This window comes from Triturus cristatus, chromosome 7 (assembly GCF_964204655.1).
Source record: "Triturus cristatus chromosome 7, aTriCri1.1, whole genome shotgun sequence".
In the NCBI taxonomy this organism is placed as follows: Eukaryota; Metazoa; Chordata; class Amphibia; order Caudata; family Salamandridae; genus Triturus; species Triturus cristatus.
The window spans coordinates 1286902783-1286926971 of NC_140590.1; the positions used below are offsets into that span (position 1 = coordinate 1286902783).

The following is a 24189-nucleotide window of genomic DNA, read 5'->3' on the forward strand; positions in this document are numbered from 1 at the left end:
AGTTCAAAGCCACTGTGTCCTTAATAGAGGGTGTAAACCAAAGACCAAGATATTTGATTTTGTTCGGGCTCCAATTAAAGGAAGAAGTTAAGAAATCGGCATGAAAACAAAATTTATTAAGAGGAAGAATTTCGCACTTGTCTACATTAAGCTTATAGCCAGACACTGACGCATAGTTCGAGACTTCTGATAAAAATGCCGGAAGAGATGTATGGGGATTCGAGAGAAATAATAAAATATCATCTGCGTATGCAGAAATCTTTAACTGTGTAGAACCATAAGGGAAACCAGAAATATCAGCGTTCATACGAATTTTAGTTAAAAAGGGTTCTAATGCTAATATAAATAGGAGTGGGGACAGCGGACAACCCTGTCGAACCCCACGGAGAAGCGGAAAGGAAGAGGAAACAAGGCCATTAGCTAGAATAAAGGATCTAGGAGAAGAATAAAGCATTGAGACATAAGAAAGAAATTTAGGGCCGAAACCAAACCAAGAAAGGGAGGAAAAAATAAATTGCCAGTTGACTCTATCAAAAGCTTTCTCAGCGTCCAATGCAATAGCTGCCAATGACGATTTATGAGAGTGCGATTTACTTAAAACATTAAAGAAGAGACGGGTATTATCAGATAAGTGATGTCCTTTGATAAACCCACATTGTTCTTTGGCAATTAATTTTGGGAGAATTTTTTCTAAACGAAGTGCAAGGATCTTGGCAAAAATTTTGTAGTCTAAATTAATTAAGGAAATGGGCCTATAATTCTTACAAAAGGTGTGATCTTTACCATCCTTGGGGAGAAGACAAATAAGGGCCTCCTGAAAGGTACCTTCTGATCTTTGGGATGTTATAAAGGATGAGAATAGTTGGTGAATCCTAGGAAGAAGTAAGGAGGAGAAATGGGAATAAAATTCGATAGTAAACCCATCAGGGCCAGGGGCTTTACCCCTCTTCAGAGTTTGGATAGCCTCCAGAATGTCATTGCGAGTAATGTCAGCCTCTAAAGGGGAAAAATCAACTGCTGAGGAGGACGGTGGGGCAATGGACGATAAATAACGAGTAATTTCGGATACGGCTGGGGAGGATTCCGGAGTATATAAACGCTGATAAAAATCCGTAAATTCGGCCAAAATATCTTCATCTTTATGGACCATAACATTAGAGGAGGTAACAATGGACTCAATTTTAGTACGTTCCTTCCGGACTTTGAGGTATCTAGCTAAAAGATTACCAGCTTTATTTTGGGCAGTATAATACTTAGCACTAGACTTAAGTAAAAATAGATTGGCAGAATCAGTGGAAATTTTATTAAAGGAGAGCTTAGCCTTAATAAGATTATCTAAGTCGGATTGCTTCTTAGAAAGGTAGAAGGAGTGTTCTAATTGTTTAATTTGTGTATTAAGTAACTGGGCCGATTGAGAGGCTTTACGACGTTTACGGGCAACAAATGTAATAATGAAATCTCTAGAGGCGGCTTTAAATGTGTCCCAAATAAGGGAAGGAGTTAATTGAGGTGAGTCATTTTCTACAAAAAATGAAGAGGCAAAATCCATAAAAGCTGGTGTAAATTGTGGGTCCAGTAAAAGAGAGTTATTAAACCTCCATCTCCTAGTACCTTTCACGGGGGGGAGTAATTCCAGGCTTAAGGAGACTGGAGCATGATCAGAAATTAGGATAGAACCTATGTCTGAGTGAGTAATAAGCTGAGTGAGGGCTTTGGAAATGAAAATATAATCTAACCGGGACTGGGAAGAGTGAGGAGGTGAGTAAAAGGTATACTCTCTAAGAGTAGGATGGCAGAGCCTCCACGAATCAACAAGGGCTCTTTGGGAAATAGTGGAGGTAAACAAAGAATGCATGTGGGAAGGGGAGAATCTAGAATCAGATCTTCTATCCAAAAAGGGGTCTACAACCATATTACAGTCTCCACCCAAAATTAGATAATCATCGGTGACTTGCATAAGTAAGGAGAGAATATGGGGCCAAAAGACTTTATCTGGAACATTGGGAGCATAAATATTAATAATAGTCAAAGGAACTTTATTAATCAACAAAGAAACTGCTACCCACCTACCATCTGTATCATTATCTTGATTGACAAGCTGAACATCTAACTTCTTATGGCAAAGAATGGCAACACCATTGCGTTTCCCAGAACCAGGAGAGGCAAACACATGACCAACCCAATTGCGACGCAATTTAGGAATTTCAGTATCTTTAACATGAATTTCTTGTAGTAAAACAATATCCCCTTTTAAATTTGCTACATGAGATAAAACTCTTTGGCGTTTAATAGGTGACCCAAGACCTTTAACATTCCAGGATAAAATATTCAAAGTCATTCACATAGAAGGAGAAAAATGTAAATAAAAGGAAAACAGAAAAGCATAAATAGGGAAAAATTGGATAGTAATCCTTACATTAGTAAAGGAAGGAAAGACAAAGCATTGCAGGGAGAAGAGATAGTATCAAATACAAGAAAGAAAAGCAGATACATAATTTAATAAATACGACCAAGGAACCACCATGAAACACATTATATTGAAAAGGGGAGAAAATCAAAGAATACAGAGATAAAATGAGAGTGAAATAAGCATAAACAAATAAGGAAAAAAGATAAAAGATAGATTGAAGGAACTGAATCCCGAGAAAGAGAGAAAAAGAAAGAAAAGAGCAATAGGTAAGAGCAAAAGGAGAAAGAATGAAACAATGATACTGAGAAAAGAAAGAAGGAGTAAGAGAAGAGAATAGAATAAGGAGAAGAAAGCGAGAAAGCAAAAACAACCAATTCCATAAACATAAGAACACAATGGCAAAAGACATACCACAGGAGAACAAGAAAGGATGAGGGTGTTGGAACCACATCAGGGAAATGAAACGCCGAACGGGAAACCACAGGGCAACGACGGCAGGGAGGGCGGCATCCAGGAAAATTGAAGAGGATAACAAACAGGGGCCCAAGTATCCAAAACTAAGGGGGAAAAAGACCAAATACAAATGTTAACGATGTGGAACAATAAAACCATATACAGTAAAACAGCCAACATTCTACATGAGGGAGAGAAAATAATTATAATCTGGAGACATCCATAGACTCATGACGACAGTTATTCAAAAATTGTTGGAGAACAGCCGGATCCTCATAAGAAACAGTCTTGTTATTATATGTCACTTTAAAAAGGCATGGATGAAAAAGGCCATATCTCGCATTAAGACTCCGAAGAGCAGGTCTCATTTCCAGGAACTTTTTCCGACGATCTGCAGTCACTTTGGCATAGTCTTGAGTAAAAAATAGATTGGAGCCATGCCAAGAGATCTTTCCTTTCTGTTTGGCAGCTTGGAGTACTTTGAGGAGGTCCGTATATTCCAAAAAATATAAAATAGTACCTCGAGGTCTCGGTGAGGAAGAGGAAGAAACAGACAACCGGCCCAAACGATGAGCGCGTTGAATGTTCAAAGGAGGAGATTCAGGAAGACCAAGAAGAGACGGTAAGAATGACTGAAAAAATGAAATTGGATTGGAACCTTCAAGGCCTTCAGCTAGACCATAAATGCGCAGGTTGTTGCGCCTGTTGCGGTTTTCCAATTGTTCGACTTGTTGTTTGAGCCGATCAACTTCTCTATGTAAGAGGGGTACTTGCTGTAAGGTATCTTCGGACGCGTCAACTCTTTGTTCAAGGACCACAACTCTCTGGACGGTGTGAGACCAGTTGTCTTCAAGGCTTTGTAGGCGCGAATTAGTTTCTTCCATATACGGCTTCAGAGCACGAATTTCCTCAAGGAGAAGCTCCATAGAGACTGAAGAGGGTGGATTAGTAGGAGAAGGGGGGTTAATTTTTGCCCGTTTGCCAGAGGGCGAAGCTGCAGGTAATTTGGAGAGTTGTTTGGGGCGAGTATCCGCCGAAGAGGAGGTTTTATGATCAGAGGACTCCGGAGAAGCTTCATCCATAGCGTCTCGTAGGACATTAAAAGGGTTGTTGTCAGCCAGTGGCGAGGAGATAACTTGGTGAGCCCCAGCGCGAGCGCCACTGCGAGCACCGCGCGGCATTGCCATGAAGAAACGGAAGACAAGGTCTCCTTTGGTGACGGAAGAGACGGTCACAAGTAGAGATGATTCAGGCAACAATATCTGTCAAAGTTGGAAGAAATCCGCCACAGAGCGTTGATGAAAGGGGAACGAAAAACTGAAGAAAAAAGATTCTGCAGGAGGTACTCCAATAATTGTCACAAAGAAAACCCGGAAATTACACCATACATAAAGAAAAAACCTTTGTGCATATGATATATTATCAGTCTCGTATTGAACGGTACTGATAAAAAGGGTGACGAACGCATCAGTAAACTATCGTCACAAAAAACAAAATGGCGGCCGTTGTTCTGACTGACTGCATTTCCCGAAATAAAATCACCTTAACGGCATGGAAACTCTCCGCTATTCCTCACACCGATAGCTGAGGTATTCCGACGAAGGACATGTCGATTTCTGTGACCCAGAACAGAAGAAAAGAAGCCTGGAAGCTCTCCACTGCCTACGTCGCCGCGGAGCTCCCGAAATCAGCGGCCATCACCAACGGCTCCAAAGCCACGCCCCCGCTATGTATTATTCTTTATCTTTATAATTCTTCATTACTATAGATCAATTTCTGATTTCTATGTTTTGCTAATGCTTTTTCTTATGTACTTCGTTTTTAAGTAATAATAAAATATATTTGAACTTAAAAAAAAAAAACTTGAGATGACTGGGATGAACTAGGGTCATGCAGGAATCTGCCCTTTGGGCCCTGCACCTTACCACCATCCTCCAACTTTACACTTTCAGGTGGAGGATCCAAGGCAGTAAGTCCAGATGAACCAGCTGGAATATTCAACCTTTCTGCCTTCTCCTTCTTCTCTGCTTTGCTGGATGTATAACTCCCAGCTACCAGCCTATTACCCTCCACACTGAGTGTGCTTGATGAGCAACCCATAAAGGCTTGGCCATCCTCGCCTCTGGCAACCATCCTTGCAGCTATCCTGGCGGGGGTTAACGGCCTCACTGCCGACAGAACTGTGAGCAAGCCAGCGCGTAACTCACTCATAGATATTTTAATCACAGTTTCAGGATTATGTACAAAGATCCTGATCACAAAGTGTGTGTTGTACTCCATGTACACCATACTTAGGCCTCTTCTGGAAAACTAAAACAAGGTTGACGCATTTTTTGGTGGCCTGCTGTACTTTTCTTGGCATTTTTGTCACAACAATAAAGCAGAAAATGTAAACTATAAACTTGTCTCTAGGGCAGGGGTCTTCAAACTGTGGGGCGCGACCCCCAGGGGGGCCGTGGAGTGATGCAAAGGGGGTCGCGCCTTCCCAGTCACACTTCTGCCCAGGCCCAAGGGCTTCAGCCCCCCCCCCACACTTCCCCCGTCCTGTGTCTCAGCCCGGGCTGCTGCAGTGAAACTTGAGCTGCTGGGGGCTCCGCTGGGCAGTGTCTGGATTCCTATCTCCGGCACCCCCTTGTTTTTTCACAGGTCTTTAAAGACCATTTGCATTTTAACATGTCTTTGTAAACTGGTTACAGAGGCTTAGGTTTTTTTGCTGGTTCCAGTACCCCCTGGGTCCCCACTGTGCCTATTCCTTACATTTGGATTTTACATTCACTGCCGTAGTGTGAGAATGCATTTCATGGAAAGGAATACAAAGTTGGCTTCCTGGGGGCGCCTTGTGTGAAAGTTTATTGTGCTTTTGAAGCACCTGCTGCAGCGTTTCTTTCCCCGGCAATTACCAGGCCTCACATAAATGTCAAGATAACTTGTGTGATTAATTATCTTCCTGGAGAGAGATCAGAATTTTGTATAGTTGAGGTTTTGACTTAGGTGAAGTTAGTGCAGAGGGTTAATATGCCTGCTGCAAAGAACGTGTACCAAGTAGATTACAGAGTGTGTATGATGTGAAGAGATCAGCAGGTTACTGCTTTCAAAAGAGACATCCTTTTGTTACTTGCAATTTATAACTTAAAGTCCTAATATAGAATAGTGAGCTATTAACTTTCATCCTAGAACAGCATGCACACTACAAAGAATACATTATTAGACCATTGATTAATGTTGCAAAAAGGGTTAATTTGGCTAGAAATCAATTCTTATTATTAAAGGAAACTCCCAACTATGCTGTTTCTTTTTCGACTCTGAGTTTGTGCTTCTCCACACCAAGCACTCTTGAACTATACTGCCTACCAGTATGGATGACATGTGACTCCTATACTTTTAGTCCTTTGGCTTATGTAACATTTCCTATACACTGATTTACACACTTATGATTGATTGTCTCTGTGTAATGTGTGTGTGATGCAAAGTGCTCGGACACCCTACACTGGTATGAGTGGCACTATATAACTAATTCAATGCATCTGAGAGTGTGGGGTTATGGAGACTTGGTCACTGTTAAAGGGTGCTAGTGAGAGAATCCGTGGTGGGGGTGGTCATTGGGGGGGCACCAACAAACATTGTCGCACAGGGCACCACCAGCATTAAAGCCGGCCCTGGGAAGTATGCACAGATAAGCGCTGAAAATACCGCTTTAGGTGACTGCTTTTTTTTGTACCGACTGGGCCATCAAAATAATCTGCTGGTAACCCTAACCATAGGACTGGAAGTTTGTTGTAGGATCAGCACATTATTTATTTCCTTCACCCTCGATCCCCGATTAATGCCGCAATAGTTTAACTTAGATCTTAAAGTCTACGCCCCCGTCAATAACATGCTGAGTTACTTCATGGGTCTGGGAATGCACCCTGCATTCAGACAACTCATTCCTCATTCTCGCCCTTTATTGTCACGCTCACCTTGCACTCACAGTGATCACAATGCACTCACACTGATCACCATGCACTTGCACCATTCACCCGCTCACCTTGCACTCACAGTGATCACTCTGCACTCAAAATGCACTTGTCCTGCTCACACTATACCTCAACCTGCAGTCACACGAGTACACTACTCATCCTGCACTCATGTGACACTTCACTCACCTGTCCCCCTCACTACTCAATATGCAACTCACTCAAACAAGCCCATCAGTAATCATACATTCATTCATCCCATTCTGAACTTGCATCCGCACCCAAAATGAGAGAGGACAGCAAGGGAGTGAGAGAATTTGATTGAAGAGGTCAGGGATGAGGAGAAATGTGAATTGCCGAAGAGAAGTGTGGACACGCAAGAAGTGAGTGTGATCCAAAGGTGAGGGCTTCTGTTAGAACAAAGGGGAGATGTGAAAGAGGAATGGGGGGACTGGAGAGTTGTAAGATACAAATAGACAAAAATTTGAATGAAGAGACGAGGTGAATGAGAAGTGCTGAGGGGCACGGGAGGTGACAGGGCCAGAGAGGCCATGAGATAAATTTGAGAGACTGTTAGAGATGAGGGCAGTGAAAGGACAGAATGGCAAGAGGTGATTAAAGGTGAAGTGAGAGGTTGAATGGGGAGAGTTCAGAAGTTGTAAAAAGGGGTGAAAGAAAATGACCTGCAAAGTGAGAGAGGGATCCGGGGTTAGGAGAGGAGAGAGGGATGGAAGGGAGGGGGTGAGAGGAAAGCTGCATGGGTAAACGGCTTAACTCTACACAAAACCGCCAGGGTTTTAAGGGACCCCTGCTTCTTCCGGTCAGGGCCAGGTGAGCTTCTAATGTGGCAGCACGTATTGCTGCAGAGTGGAAGGCCCTTCACAAAGGTTGACTTGAAATCTTTCTGATGATAATTGCTGTATTTTGGTTATAAATGGGTACTGATTGGGTGAAATCTTTCCTCAGCGTTACTGTGTGTAACAAATATCAAAATAATGAAGCAATGCTATCCCAAAATACGCGGCATCACATAACCTCATTTACATTTTCATCCCACGCAATTTAGTCAACAGGTTTAGACATTTTTGTCAGGAGGGGGTCCTTACGCCTCAAAATGTTGACAGGGGGGTCTCGGCATCCAAAAGTTTGAAGACCTCTGCTCTAGGGTGACAGATATTGTATTTATATACAAAAAAACTGTTAATGTCCATCACACTCATTAGTCATAGATCTTGTATAATATTAAATTAAAATAATGATTCCCAAAAGAGCTGAATATATGTATTTATTACATCCTCACTCTTGAGGTTGGTTTGGATGTGAAAAAAAGAAATATTCCCTCCTTCTCTGTGATGCAGTTTATAAGAAGATTTCACATAGTTCTCAGCCTATTTTTAGGTCTTGTCTACTGATAGATTTTAGCAGTCTGTTGTTAAAAGCCTGTTGTGCACAAGTCCAATTCTTAGATTGGGATTTGTGTCAGTCCATTCCTTATCTTTGATTGGCTTTCTTGTCACTCTCATTTGCTTCATTCTGATTCAATGGCTCGCCTTTCTGTTCTTGTGTTTGTCCCTTCCCTGGAGCATAATTTGTTTACCATCCTTTTGAGTGGGTGACTCATATCCTTTTCTGGCTGACATCAGGGAACTACTTTCTTTTTCTTCCATCACATCATGGGACTGCATGTTTTTTATCTTGCTCGTTCGCCTACTTGCTGCTTCCACATCTCATCTCTGTTCTTCCCATACACTTTGCGTTGCCTCCCTCCCTCAATCTCATCTGTTGCTTACTCCCTTCATCCCGCGTATTATTTTTTCTACTCTATTCACCTCCCCCCAGCTCCTCAGCCTTGTTGACATGTTAAATTTTCAACCCGGCTCCTTCATTGCTCTTCCAACCTTAACAATGTCTCGCCAGCACTGGCACAGTCACAATGGCAAATCTGGGTCTCCAAGGGCCAGCCCTATCCTGGATGAAATCCTTTTTAAAAGACCATACCTGCCAGGCTTTCTCAGCCAGTGCCTCTTCTAAACTGTATGCCCTTACCTCTGAAGTTCCCCAACAATCAGCCCTAAGTCCGGCAGTATTTAACAGCTATGTCTGTCCACTTGCTGACTTGGTAGAAAGTTGTTGCCTCACTCTATTTTCATATGAAGATGACAAGCAAATTGTTTTCTCATCTGCTCAATACCACAACTCTGAGGCTTTAAACTCCTGTTTGGGTTTAGTGGCTACGTGGATAAACAACACTTCACTCAAACTCAATGGAGACAAGACTGAGGTATTAGTGCTGGGACAGGACCCATCACTTTGGGACCCACTGCATTGGCCTGAAACCTTGGGTACTCTTCCAGATCCAGCCCCCAAGGTAAAGAACCTTGGTTTTCTGCTGGACGAGAAGCTGTCCATGAAGCCTCAGATGGCGACGGTGGCTGCCACCTGTTTCACAGTTCTGAAATGGCTCAGGAAAGTCATTGGTTACTTCTATTCCCATGCACTTATTTTGTGGAGGCTGGACTACAGCAACGTCCTCTATCTGGGGGCGGGGAGAGCTTCCATTAGACCGTTGCACAGCTGCTAGGCTGCATTACAGACTCCCTAAGGGTGCCTCAACATCTACCCTCCGGTGGGAGCTTCACTGGCTCATGGTGGAGAAGCAGATATAATTTAGAGCCTTGTGCTATGTGCACAAAGTGAGGTCAGGTGTCGGTCCACAATGCCTTAAAAAACTGGTGAGTTTGTATCAGCCTGCTCGGCCCCTACGCTCAAGTGGAATGCCCCTGTGCACAGTCCCCAGAGTTAAATGGCCATGTGTGGGAGGCCGGTCTTTCGAATATCAGGGTTCTAAGCTGAGGAATGCCTTACCTGAACCCTGGTGATGCTGCTCCTCTATGACCATCTTCCGAAAACAGTTGAGAACCTGGATGTTCTGAGTCAGTGGGGCCTTGCCAGACCCGACATGCTGCATGCTGCGTGCTGCTAAATCACTGGGTAACCCTGTGTGCGTAGCTGAGTGCTATATAAGACTCGGATAATAATAGTTGATCTTTCTAATCAGAGTCAAAACATCGTTTGTTTCTTTCAGAACCATAGGTGTTTGTTCCACTAAAGGTCTTAGGAAGTGGTCACAGAATTTGGAGAGGGGTTTCAATGGGGAGTCAATCCCTGAAACTGTTGTACAACCTGGAGGGGGAGAAATGCCTTAATGTATCTTAGGTAAGGTATAAAAGGATGGTATCTTAGGATCTTTTTGACGAGGAACTCGGCTTCTCGTTTAGAGACCCATCCCATTGTTTCACCTTCATTGACCAGAATTCTTATCTCTTGCAACAGTTTTTCAGATGATCTTCAGTCATCAGCCTATATTATTTGTCATCCCAATAATTGTCGCAGACATTCATTTCTGTAATCTTCAGGGGCGACTAGAACTATTGCCCTGGTCATCAGGTTTTATCGTGATAGATTAATCTATGGACAGGATCTCTAGAGTTTGTCTTTCTTCCCTGGAGAGATTTACAAATTTGTTCTTCATTTCCATGTGTTTAACATCATTCAGTACGGCCTGTTCAAAGGTAATGATTTCAATAGAACCTCCTGGTCAGGTTTATTCAGGAATAATGCTTGAAGGCCATTTTTATAAATAAATTCCTCAGTTCACAGTTCAGCTTGACTCTGTCTATCTGGAGGTGAAGACAAAGTCTAGATCCTTGTTGATAACCCGATGTTCCACTGCAGTCAATTGTCTGGGGAATAGGTACACAATTAAGTTGTTCTCGGTTCTTTTATCTCGTTACGATCATCTGGGGTTCTCTTTGTTCCCACTGAACATGTTGCCCTTTTCCTTTTGTTCTCCCCCCTCCCTGTTTCAGCCTCTTCCCCAAAAGGGGTTGGGGGGCAAATAGGGCTATCGGTCTTTGGGGATACATCGGGAACTGTTGAGGCAACAATGATTGGGGATAGTGGTATCGTCCCATTTGGGAAGTGTAATATCTAGGGGGGGACCCCTTCTATCTTCGCCACTACTCTATCCATGTGAGCTTGAACTACTGCGAAGGACCTATCCTTTTTCTTGAGAGTGCTGCCACCATCATCTTTGGTTGTCTCTCCTTCTGGGGAAAAATCTTCTGTAACATAGGGGTACACTTTCTCTCTACTGAACCTTTTATGTCTTTGTGTAGATTTGTGATCTTGTGCTGCATAAGGAAATCTGTATGTTCGTTTATTTCGGAGTTTATTTCTGCAAGACAGCCCTTAAACATATTAACTATCAGTATAAGCCAGTTGCTGTTACATTTCCAGGCTGTGACCATTCATGATAAAATACCAAATCCGCCAAAAATATACGCAGAGCATTGCTCATTAAGAGGCCATTCGGAGCCACGTTGGCCTGCAAGTATTCCGTCATGATGGCCTCTTGTAGGGCCATCTTGACATGTGTCTTTAGACCCGATAGGGAGTCCCGGTCCTCTTTCAAACTACCCTCTGCTCCCAGGAGGAAAGGTGTTATTAGAATTTCAGCTAATACAGCATCGTCATAACTCAAGCCCTGTATATCTTCGATGACTAAGAGCACTGGTGCATGTAGAGGTTTTTTGCAAGGGGAGAGAAAAATAAGTCTCAATAGACCCCCAACCTCTATGGGAAATTATTTCAAAAGAAATTGCTAAAGCTATAGATTAATTAAAATGTCCCACAGCTCATCCGCTGTGCATGAAACCAACAACAGAATAAGATGTACTGGGAGGAATCAAGGTCCAGCACATATACTCTCACATATATAATATCCAACAAGCCAATGTGTTGTTCCTACAAAGAGCTAAGGTTAACATCACTCATGTTACCTAACAAATCACAGGATGGAAGGGGTATTAAAAATATCAGAGCAAGAGCTCTCACCCACCCCTAGGGGTGGCATGCTTCATCATTGGGCTAGCTCCTCTTTGGGTCGCCCCTGCAATATCCAATGGTCCCCTAAAAAGGGTCTATTTGCTGGTGATCTCTTCTGGATTATGCCGTCTGAGTCTGAGAATTCTCTCAGAAGCTCAATGTTGACTACATGTGTAGATTGGTCAACTCAAAAGTATTAAAATTAACTAGAGTATCCCTTAAAAATACTTTATTGAAATGATCCCTCTTAAAGGTTAAAAATAATGAAGCAGGAATATGATGCAAGATGATGTCCTACTATATTCCCCTGAAAAGGTCAACCTGTTTCTTGCCTTAAGTGTCTTAGTAGATCAATGGCAATTCTTTAGGACACATTCACCTAATCTGCAGTTGGAGAGACCCTGTTCTTAATCCATTTAGTGTCCCCACTTATTAAGTGACCTTCATTAATTAACAAAAAAGGCATAATATTATACCTTGTAGGTCCCCATAAACCTGACCTGAAATAAAACAAGTCAATCAAATGCAAGTGTGCCAATATTTCAAGCAAATAGAAAATTAACCTCCCAATCTTTCAGTGCTAACACCAGTGTTTAGATCAGTCGAAAAGTAGGACATACAGACATGCACATAAAACACATAGTGAGCCAAATCGGTTGTAGGTACACTCTGTGGATCTGGTGGGGCAGCAAGCAAAAATGAGTTATAATCACTGTTCACCCTGTCCCTACTCTGATCAGGTCCCTTGGGACTTGTGTTATCTTCGGCCACCATAGCTACTGCTGAACAAAAAAGGCATTTGAGAAAGATAAGTATATGCCTCAGTGGTTGTCGGCATTGGAAAACACTCACTCATTCTGATTACATCACAGTGCATAACAAATGTTCATGACCTACCCAGCCTCCAGGATCCCAGAGGTAAGCATTCAACTCTGGCAGCCCATATTTAAGATGACATAACCGCTGTAACTTTCCGACCATATGACTCGCCATAGACGGAGTCACATGATCCTGGTGTCCCGACTCGTGAGGATTGGGCGCTTCCCAAGGAAATTGACCAAAATCGTGCAACATGTTGGGGCAGTGAAAGCTGGCACGTTTATACAAAAAACGTCTCCCAGTATACCGTTGTTAAAATGAACAGCCTGTTTTGATAACAGGGTAACATGGATGTATAGACCTGAAAGAGGGTAAATCCTTTGCGCTGAGCCTATTATATATTAACTGGCTTGAGTTAGAAACAAAACACATAATTATATATCTACTCAGTTTCTGAAAAAGGAACCAATCATTTTTCAAAGTATAGGACTTCACAGTTATCTCGTGCACATTAATACAGATACCATTTCCTGTGGAGTCATATAGACAACAGAATTAAACCAAAACCAGAGTCATAATTACATGATGAAAACATCACGTTTACAGATTGTTGCAAACGAGCCACTGGATTGGTAACTGTGACCTTAGAGCAGAGGGTAAAGCCCAGCAACTACTACTTTCTAACACAGGTTAATTCACTCCATGGAATGTCATCCTTTAATCCCATGCATGTTCAAACAAAACCCCCATCTTTGTTCTTTTTCGAATAGGATTGACTGTACATTGGTGTTCCCTTCTATGGATTTCAGCACAAATCACTCCATATCGTCTTCAGTATGTTGGACCTCAATACAATGTGCACTCATCTGTGTCATCATTCTCTAGCATCTGATGCAACTTCCGTGTTCACTGATGCGTGTATTGAATGCTCTTATCGTTATTATTATCCCTAAATAGCTCAATCCGCAGGGGCATCAAATCAAATAGGCAGAATACTTAGTGTGTCATTAGTGAGTCTAAGAGCCAATTCTTGTCATTCTACAGTTCAGTAACTTTTTTTGGTTTCATAAACCTACATACATTACAATGACCACATGGGTGATGACACGTGACTGGGGGTAACATCCGCTCGATATCGTTTCTCTGGGGTACTTTATGTCTAGGTCTAGTGTGGACCAAAATGCCTTTTCAATTCCTTGTGAGTGTGAACACTGTAGGAAACCGCCTCTCTGTACAGTGTACTAAAATCAAGTACACAATGTAGAGAGTGTGAGACATCCCCAAAGGTAAGTAGAGGTAAAAGTAGATTATACTAACTCTCTTTTTGTGGTAGAGTGGGCAAGCAGTTAGGCTTATCAGAGGGTAGTGTTAAGCATTTGTTCTACCCACAGAGGCAATAAATGAGACACACGCTCAAGAATACATTTTAGACCACCTTTTAAAAATAGCATTGTTTTTATATACTTTCTTAAGACTATAACAACAAAGCTAGGTACTTTCGGAGTTGCGATTTTTCAAAGTTTGGAAAATATATCACTTCTATACGCAATTATACACCATGGAAAACAATGGAGAAAAATCAGGAAAATGCATAGAAATTCAGGCAATGCTCTCACGAAGTTCACCTTCTTGCTTTAGGTCGATGTCTGAACCAGGTCCAAAGTTCCAGCAGGAAAAGTTCAGGAGCAGAGGTGCTGAGGTTTATTTTTTATTTTTGCATATTACTGGGCCCCGGCAGTTAAGGTGGCTAAGTCCACATCCCCTACAAGAGTCACCTCAGTGAGTTCTCTGACGTGGTCAGGGCTCACCTGAGATCACATCTGGAGATTGCCCACTGTATTTACTGCAGGTGAACTGGAAGCATTTGGTTTGTTTTTATAGCCAGGGTCTCGTGTTTGATGTCCAAGTGCCTTACAGTCATGACACCGAGCCTTTTTGGGATCCTAGTTCTTACCCTGGTACCCTCCCTTGAGCTGAGCTGTGTTTCTCGGCCTACCCTCCTGAGCAGGCTTTTGGGGGCCTGAAGAAGACTAATTTTTGTTTTTCCCTTTCTGATCACCATCTTTTCTTTGGGACGGCTTTTTGGTCTCTTTCTTTTGGTCTCCCCCACACAAGTGGTAGTTCTGGTCACCCCTGCTTTGACCCCGTGGTTTGCCTTCTTCCCCAACTCTAGAGGAGAAAGTGGACCGAGGTCTACCAGATCCCGAAGTAACTTCTCATTGTAACACTTTCTCAAAAGATGCTCTTTCATGATTAAATTGTAAAGCATTTCATAGTCATTCACATTGTTACCAGTTAATCAACCATCCAGTGTTTTTACGGAAAAGTCTATGAATTGTACCCAGGACTGACTCTGGGTTTTTCGAGTCCAAAACCTCAATCAGAGTACCCTTCCTGAGGCCATACGACTTAGCATCTTTTTCAGGTAATGTCAGGAGTCTATCCCTGCATTTCCCTGAGAATAGTTCCCACAAGCGAGGAGCCCAATTTGGTCTAGCTAATTTCCTTCCTATATAGCCTCTCTCGAATGCAGTAATGCTTTTGGTGATGTCATCAACTTCTGATTAGTGAGGGATAATCCCTTTGTGGAGTTTTGAATCATAGGTACTGCTATTCTCCCTAATTACGTATATGCTGCCATCAGAAATTGGACAAAGGCCCATCTCTTTTCTTTGCTTTTGTAGATCCAGGAGCTGAGCCTCTAAGTTCCGTCTCCTGGTCAATCTTTCCAGCATGAGGTCCTCATCTGAGGGGTCTCAGCTGTGCTCGAGGGTACTGACTCATGTACTTCCTCAACACCATCTTCATTGGTATTACCTTCATCCTCAGACTGGTTTACCAGTTCTGGGTGATCTCTCAGTTCTCTATATATTCCTTTTCAGGATATTTGCCTAGTTTGATTCCATAACTCTTACAAAGGACTCTCATGTGAGCATGGCTATGGTCCATGTAAGGGGTTAGGTCAAGCTTCTGCACCTGGCTATCGGATTCAGACATTATTTTACTAAAGTTGGGACCTTTTTAGGCAGTTAGAAAACATACTATCACTGAATACTTTGTCCTAAGGCACAGACTTTTACATTTCTAACCACTTGGTTTCAGGGACTTAACCAAGGCCCTAGCAGTTAATTTTAGAAATTTAGACAAAATAGACCAATCAAAATTTTGACTATCTAGAGACAAGTTTTGGATTTGTTCATGTGGTCATTTATTGTCGAAGTGGTCCAGCAAATGCAAAGTCATGAATCCCACTGCTGATCCATCAATGTGGGAAACTGCCTTTCTGTACAGTGTACTAAAATCTAATACACTATGTAGTGAGTGTGAGAGGTCCCTCAAAGGTAGGTAGAGGTAAAAGTTTATAATACTAACTCTCGTGTTGTGATAGTGTAGGCTTATCAAAGGGCAGTGTTAAGCATCAGCTGTTCTCACAGAGACAATAAATGAGACACACACTTAAGAATAAAGCCTTGACCAATTTGTAAAAATAAGATCAATTTTTATATAAATGTTTTGACCATAAACACAGTTGTAAGGTGATTACTTAAATGGTTACGACTTTTCAATGTTCGGAAAATATATCACTTCTATGCATAATTATGCACCTTAGGAAACAATGGGGAAAAAGCAGTAAAATGCATAGACATTCAGGCAATGCGTTGAAAAGTTCACCTTCTCTTTTTAGGTCAATGTCAGGACTAGGTCCAAAGTTTCAGCAGAAGTACAGGAGCGTCCTAGATTGACCTGGAGCAGAGCTGAGGTCTTTGAAGCTGGTGCGCAAAGACGAAGGAGGTCACTTGAAAAAGCAATGCATAGAGGGACTTACAGGTAAGTCCAGTGGGTCTCCTTAAAAGAAGGAGGTTGCAAGGGCCTGGGGACCATGGACGCAGGCCTGGGTAGCTGGTGCTGGGGCCGGTGGGGCCAGGTGCAGAGTGAACAGGTCATTCGGCATTGTGCGTCTTGAAGTCCTCGCAGTCAGGAGTAGGCAACTTGGAGAGGCAATCTGGGGACAGCTGGGCCACTGAGGAAGTGGGTCTTAGGTGTCTAGACATCTCTCAATGGGTTCTTGCTTCTGGTGCTTCAGTAGTCCGGTTTTTAACGATAGGGTCTGGTACTCCGGGCATTGGTACTGCAGCTCCGGTAGGTCCTGGTTCCTCCTGAATTGGTAGGAAGGCAGATCTGACCCTCTAGAGCTGTTGTCCCTCTTTTTTCTCTGGTGCTGTGCAGTGGCGGCTGGTCCATAGGGCGCCGGGGCAGCGCCCCACAAAAGAATCAGGCTACAGGTGAACAGGAATGTAAGCAGACGAATTGACAGCTTACAATTCGTCTGTTTACATTTCCGGGCCGGCCTGTGCTTCACGGGTGAAAGAGCGCATGTCAACGCACAGCGCACGCAGGCGAGAGGCGAGCAGGAGTCCAGAAGATGGTCTGCGCATGTGAGAGAGGAGCGTTGCTCCTCACTCACATTCACAAACCATAAGGTATGCTGTGCTTGCCCAGTGTAGAGCAGCCGTCTGAAGATAGGCTCCTGCTCGGGCGATGATGTGTTTTGCGCAAAGTTACCCCATGCCCTATCAAATGCCAGGACAGAGTAAATAAGGGTCAGCCGCCAGGCCCCCCCGTCGCATCCAGTCTCCTAATTGGCAGTTAGTATTTCCTGTTGCGACAAAAGAAAAGAGCAGGGAGAAGTTACTTCCACCACCATGTTGCAGAGGAGACGTGATGCAAAGCGGGACCGGAGGAGATGCCTGGTAAGTTTTATTCATTAAATTAACCCCCACCTCCCCTCCCCGCGTGTACCCCCCCCACCAGTCATGCCGGCCGCGCCTGCCGACCACCTCTCATCCCCAGGATCTGCTGGACCTTTCAGTCACACGATGAGGGTCATCAGTTAATTCCCTCCTAGCCTCTTCATCCGTGTCAATTGGGAATCAGGTGGACAGGTTCGAGGCTAAATAACATTCATTTTATTGCAATTTGATGAATTTTTCAGTGCTACTGTCTCACCCGATCTTGGATGTGTTATATAGATCAGAGGTGGCGCGGACCCGGTCACTGGCAGGTACGTTTTTTTTAATTTATTACAACTCCCCCGCCCCCCCCCCCGAGAACTCCCCCCCCCCTCGCGACTCGAGTATTGCTGCAAGCCCCAACTGAATGTAAAACGGGCGTAAGCGATTGGGACACTCAAAAGATTAAGGGGCATATCAACAAGGGCTTTATCTCTGCTTTTTTGGCTTTAAAAGCCAAAAAAGGAGAGATAAAACTAGCGCCCTATCAACAACAGGGTGCTAACATGCAAATTTGCATGTTAGCACCCTTTTACTCTACTCTTCCCCTTGCATCTCTAATGAGATGCAAAGGGGGCGTGCCAGAGTAAAATAATAGGAGAAATGTCGCTAAGCGACATTTCTCCTATTATCAAGAATGTCGCTAACCCTGTTAGAGACAAAAAAAGCAGCGCTAACCGCGGTTGACGCTGCTTTTTTACGTCTGGTACTTTTCTGACTTAGCCATGATATCCTATGGAAGGAGGATATCATGGCTAAGTTTGCCTGTCCCTATCAACAAGGTAACGTGAGATTATCGCTGGGTTTCCTGCGATAATCTCACGTTAGCCTGTTAGCGTGAGGATTTTTATCGCTATTGAGATAAGCGTTGCTAATAGCACGCTATCTCAGCGATAAAAATTCACGCTAGCCGGCGATAATTATCCTAGCGCTAAGTGCGCTTAGAGATAATTATCGCCGGTTGTTGTTGATATGCCCCTAATTTTGCTGGGCACCGTCACACCCTGGCTGTGCGCATTTCATCAGAGACCGTGGTAGCCTTCTGGATGTTGAAGTTGACTCATCAGGAGCGTCGGTGTGGTTAGTAGCTGCTGGTGTGTAAATGCTTGGTTGTATCTGTTATGGTGGATTGTGGTGTTTGCTGTGAATAGCTAGAGCGCCTTACCACTGTGGCTGGGTGTCTTCTGGGAGCACAGCACTTGTGTGCACAGCACCAATCCTGAAGTACTTAAGGGTGTGGAGTCTTGTGGGGTGCCACTGTGCTCCTTTGTGTAGGCCAGCTGATAGATGTAGGGTGGTCTTTACTGTGGTATGTTATGTTTTGCCCTGGAGGGTATATTGTTTTATGAAGGGTGGAGTGCTGCTGTGAGGTCCAGCCCACTGTGCCTGAGCTCTGTCAGATGAGTGTGTGCTGTTCATCTCCGATGTGCTCTGGTGGGGGTGGGATTGTTTATTCATTGTTATGGTTAGCACTCTTGTGAGCTCAGAGGGGTGAACCACATGTTGGCGGTAGCTCCCAGCCAGCAAAGTAATACGAGTTAACAAGTAGAGCAGACACATGGTTCCCCCACCGCTGGCACACAGCACACTCACTTTGGTGTCTACTCCCACAGTTATGTGTCAAGGTTGCGTGTAAGAGCTATAAAAGAGGCAAAAGGAAACTAATGAGAGGTACAGATCTCGAAGAAAGCACAATATTTCACAATATGGGAACACACTGTACTACTGCATCCCTCACACCTTTCTGCCCCGTACATCTGGCCCATATTACTGCAACAGCGCACTGCCCTGGCCTGCACTGCTACTCACAACAGGATATTGCTCCAGAGGGGACAATTATCGGTATCAGTACGGTTATATCAAAGAAACTGTAGAGAAATGCTGCATGACAGATTCGAGCGACGGTGGAAAAACATTGAAGCGTTTTTCATAAATACTAAATAATGATTGCAATAACAAAAATATTTTATTAACATCGGCGTTTTCCCCATTGCCATCCTATTGGAGCAAGAAACCGGGAACAGAGGTGCTGGGCAAAAGTGGCCAATAAAATCAATAAGGTGAATGCTCTAGCTGGTGTCCGTCACACATTTACAGCTGCTGTGGGTGCTGAACAGCATCTGAATTGAAAAGTAATACTAACATGTGCAGTATCAAGGGGTAGCTGCTGCTGAGTGGCAGGGTTTAGCATGATATCCCCAGCTGCCTCTTATGAACAGGAGAGCAAAGTTCAAGTCACGGCGTTAGCTCAACCATCCTGTGACTCTGGGCAAGACAATGAATGACCTTGTGCATAAATCAGACCTCTTTCAATGTAACCTGTCCTTTTAAAGTGCTCCAAAACCTCCAGATCGTGAATGCGCAGTCTTAAACTGTAAATATATGTATATGTGTGCATGCAGATATGGTAAGTTATGAATGTAATTATGAGACGACCTGACTGACTGAGTGTTACTGAGTGACTTATGCAGCGCTAAACTACACCAACTTCTGGAATTTATTTCACAAAATGTTTGTGCTTCTGAAAGTTATTAGCTGGTGACCAGAAATGTACATAGACAGGCGTGGGGCTGGACAGCAGCTGTGCCGTTTGAGCAGTGCCGTGCTTTTACAAAACAGCGCCTATGCCCTGGAAATGGTACTCGTGTTGTTTTTTGTTACTCCCAGACTCCCCCAGTCCCACCCTCCGAGTCAGGTGATGTGTGGTGTAAACATGTGCTGTAAAGCAGAAGGTTTGCTTTGTGACTGCCTGCCTGGCATGCACCATTTTCATCTTCAGGCCAGGGTTTATGTGTTTTTTAAACTTGTATGTTTACACTCCTACGCTGTGCTGGATGCATTATTTATGCTATATGCTTTGTCTGTGCTTTGAATCCAGCTCTGTAGATCGAGTAAACTTAACACTGTATTTTGGTGTGCAAAAAGGCAAAGTCATGGCGTATAAAGAGTTTAACATTTTTCGCCTATCTCAGCTCAGACTTCTTTCTGAATAGTTACTTTAATTAAACTTAGTAACAGGGCTACAGAAAAGAAATCACTTTCATGCTGCAACACTTTGGTGGCGATTACGATCCTGGAAAAACCGGGTACGAACCGTCGGTCGGAGCGTTTTCTCCGTCCGACTCGTACCCGGTTGTAAAACTTTACAAACATGGAAGTACGATTCGCACGGAAACACCATTTCCGTACGAATCGTAAAAAACACCGTCCGACGAAAATATACATACGAATGTGATCCGGGAATGCTCCGACGTGATGTCGGGACGCTTTCAGGCAGCGTTTCACGACCCAGGAAGTACGATTCGACCCGACAGCAGTCCGGACGGCAATATTTTCACGGCACCCAAAAAGTGCCGGAAAAGCAAAGTACGCCGCGAAACGACCAGAATAGGGGGCCCGGTACGCGCCGTACCCCCCCCCAGCCCCCGTGAGTACGCGCCTAACCACCCCCCCAGCCCCCATACGTACGCGCCGAACCCCCCCGTGTATGTACACCTGTGTATGTGTCGAACCCCCCCGTGTATGTACACCCGTGTACCTGTGTCGAACCCCCCCGTGTATGTACACCCGTGTACGTGTCGAACCCCCCCGTGTATGTACACCCGTGTACGTTCGAGTCGTACCCCCACCCGTGTATGTACGGTGCGTACCCCCAGCACGTAATGCTGGGGGTACGCACCGTACATACACGGGTGGGGGTACGACTCGAACGTACACGGGTGTACATACACGGGGGTTCGGCGCGTACACAGGTGTACATACACGGGGGGTACGACTCGAACGTACACGGGTGTACATACACGGGGGTTCGGCGTGTACACGGGTGTACATACACGGGGGTACGACTCGAACGTACACGGGTGTACATACACGGGGGGTTCGGCGCGTACACGGGTGTACATACACGGGGGGGTACGACTCGAACGTACATGGGTGTACATACACGGGGGGGTTCGGCGCGTACACGGGTGTACATACACGGGGGGTTCGACACGTACACGGGTGTACATACACGGGGGGGTTCGACACATACACGGGTGTACATACACGGGGGGTTCGGCGCGTACTCACGGGGGCTGGGGGGGTGGTTAGGCGCGTACGTACGGGGGCTGGGGGGGTGGTTAGGCGCGTACATACGGGGGCTGGGGGGGTGGTTAGGCGCGTACGTACGGGGGCTGGGGGGGTGGTTAGGCACGTATGCGGGCACATGTCTCCATGGTTGCAATGGGAGTTCGGTGCGGACAGTGTTTTTTCCATACGGTTGTGACATCGGACGCACGGGATGGATCGTACTTGCGCGGTCGGACTTCACTTTTCATGTTTGTACGGTAAATCGTCCGGGGAAGTGTCAGACACATTTTCCGACCCGAGGACGTGTGGGGAATTATTCCCAATGCGACTCGTATGGAGTTTTTCCCATGCGAATCGTACTTGGCAGTTTGTACGGCACTTGTACGATTCGTGCGGTAAAAAGACCGGATACGAGTCGTACGGGGAAAATTTTTCCAGGGTCGTAATTGGCACCTTTGTTTCTAAACATATTTTCATGCAAAATGGCACTCAGCTTGTGTGTTGCCAGTTCCTGTGTTAGGTTTTAGCATTGTGACTTTCTTTTTAAAGCTAATAGCGATGCATAATTCTCGTCGTTCATGCTTGCAGGTCTGCGTTGGGTATAGGTCGCAGTGTTAGAGTGACTGAATGTCCACAGACTCCTCCTCAGCCCAATTCTTCTGACACAGTGTCTCGTCCAGATTTTGCACATGTGGGTTTAGATTAATCTTGTGTGCCTTTTGGTTTGTATGTATTTCACTTGTTTTGTGCTATTTGGAGTTTATTTAATTTACTTGAATATCTGTTAACTAGTTTCTGTCTCCTATTTGGTATTATGTACGTTTTAGTTTTTGGTGCGAGGGTGTTGTTGTCATTTGGGTCGATGTGTTCTGTTTTGTTTGTACACATAGCATTTATTGTGTTTGCTGCTTATCTTTATATTCCAGACGGTACGTGTGTGTATGTTTGTGCCTGTTGTTCTTTATGCCATTTAATATGTATGTGAAATTTAGCGTTTCGAAGTGTCTGTGACGATTTCTGTATTTGGGCCTGCCTTTTGTTTGTATTTGATGTCCACGTTCTGCTTGCTGCTGAGTGTGTGTGCGGTATTTCGGGTATTTCTGTTTCCATGTGTATAATCCGTGTGCCCTTTATTGTAGGATTTTCAATTGCCCATTGCGCTCATCTGGGTATGGAGCATCCTTTGTTTGGGGTGTCTGTTATTTGAAAGCGTGTTCTGTTTAGTGTATGTATGGCACTTCTATTTGTTTCTAGTTCTCCCACTTATCTACTGCTCTAGTCACAGTGCTGCAGCGGGCTCTATGTGTGATTGCAGCTCTACTCTCTGTGCTTCTCAAATTTGCTTGAAAATGCACCATTTACCCACTTTTTTCCAAACTATTCTCAGGGGAGAACCCCCCCAACCCCCCTTAAGATGTTTGGGGTCGCTTGCTGCGCTCGCTCACCACGGTGCAGTCCGAAAGAAAGTTTACGCCTCACCTCTTTCAAATGTCACCAGCTGCCACTGGTCCTGTTTCGAAGTTGTTGGAGAGCAGCAAGTCAACAAACCGGACTTCATGGGATCAGTGGTACATTCACTCCAAGGGAGCCTAACAGCAATTTCTTGAAGGCAGGAAGGGGTCCAGGGTTCTATGGGTCCTTTCAGGTTTAAGGATGACACAGCAGCAGCGACTGTCGAGTCCTAGAAGCAGCAGCCAGGGTTTGGTACCTTTGTCTTCTGCAGCAGGGCTTCAGTTCTTGAGCAGTGGGTCTTCTTTTGTCCTGGTCTTCTCTTGTCCATTGAGTCTGATGTTTAGGTGTCGGGGTGCCACCTAAATACTGAATTTAGGAACGGTACAAGCAGAGACAGGTAGTAGCCAATGAGCTACTTACTTTAGGGTGTCTACACCTTCTAGAAACCACTTCCTGTGGGAAAAGACACTACCCTAGCCCTGATTGGAGGTTTCTGCACCATTCCAAGATGGTGGAATTACAGAAGGGGGGTTCATATCGCCTGCCCCGCCATAGGCATATTTTTCTGCCTTTCCTCCCACCAAAAGTGAAGCAGAAAAGAGGGGTTGGTCTCTCCCCCCTTCCTGGAGGTTCCTGGGTTGTATTTCAAAGGCGGCATTGCCTTTGAAGCTTACCATCCATGAAAGCCATCCTGTCCTGGAGTAGATGTGTAAGATATATGGGGCTGGTGGTGAGCAATAGGTTTATGGCACTCTCAAGTCATTCACACATGTAATCTGATTGTGTCCTGAAATCTGGTACGGTGTATAAGTTAGGGAAAACCACCAAGCCCCCAAAGAGTGGTCACAAGGCCACTTTATGAAAATGCCAATCCTTTGCACACGTATAAACAATAGTACATAAAGTTGCATGTGTGAGTCAAAATACAGATTGTCTTGCCTTTTTTATAAAGATTTAATCGGTTTCTTCCAAACGTGAAGTTCGTCCGGTGCTTTACAAGATCAGTTTCTTAGCCTACACGTGTTTCAGCGCTGTTACATGGGATTACCCCACAACTTCCTCAGGGCTAAAGAAATATACAAAAGTGTTTGTTCGTATGTACAAGAGTAAATTGTGCAATCATATTTAAATTATTATCAGGGTGACTGTCGTGACATATGTGGGCCTATGATTTATACAGTGTTATTGTGAGGAAATCCATGCAGTGACTATCACTGCCAGTAGCATATGTACATAATTTTTATATAGTTTTATAGTTAATGGAGCAGTATAGGTGGGGTAAGAAAGAACAAAACAGCCCATACTCCTTCAACTTATCATTACTCTTCAGTTGGTTAAACCAATCACAATT

General features: G+C 44.2%; 1 protein-coding gene across 3 annotated transcripts in view; it reads right to left on the bottom strand.

Annotated features, from left to right (window-relative positions):
* Window positions 1-24189, bottom strand: part of LOC146811897 (sulfotransferase 1 family member D1-like) — a 339819-nt gene that overhangs the window by 267339 nt on the left and 48291 nt on the right. For all 3 annotated transcript variants that reach the window (XM_085618860.1, XM_085618861.1, XM_085618862.1), the window contains exon 2: window positions 2822-2967. The gene's annotated coding sequence lies outside the window, so the exon portion shown is untranslated. The remainder of the gene's footprint in view (window positions 1-2821; window positions 2968-24189) is intronic.